This window comes from Buceros rhinoceros, unplaced genomic scaffold (assembly GCF_000710305.1).
Source record: "Buceros rhinoceros silvestris isolate BGI_N320 unplaced genomic scaffold, ASM71030v1 scaffold28838, whole genome shotgun sequence".
NCBI classification, from domain to species: Eukaryota; Metazoa; Chordata; class Aves; order Bucerotiformes; family Bucerotidae; genus Buceros; species Buceros rhinoceros.
Window position 1 is genome coordinate 1,204 of NW_010426725.1, and position 256 is coordinate 1,459.

The following is a 256-nucleotide window of genomic DNA, read 5'->3' on the forward strand; positions in this document are numbered from 1 at the left end:
AGGGTGCTGGTGAGGGCCCGCAGCCTGCCCCTGTGGGGGGCAGCCCCAGGGAGTGGTCCCAGCAGGTCCTGTGATGTTGGGCTCTCCCACGCTTGGACATTCCCAGCCCACTGCCCACCGCGGCAGGACACCAGCTCCTTCCCCGCTCCTTCCACCCAGGCACTGCTGTCCCACAGCCCTGCCCGGCGTGCCCACCCCAGCCCGGCACCGAGGCTCACCTGTGTGAAAGGGTCTTCTGTCTCGCTAAGGCTCCTCT

General features: G+C 68.8%; 1 protein-coding gene across 1 annotated transcript in view; it reads right to left on the minus strand.

Moving 5' to 3' along the window:
- The window catches only part of LOC104498271 (NEDD4-binding protein 3-like), a gene marked incomplete at both ends in the record, with an annotated part of 2,294 nt that overhangs the window by 1,196 nt on the left and 842 nt on the right, over positions 1-256 (minus strand). The gene's annotated exons all lie outside the window — the stretch shown is intronic.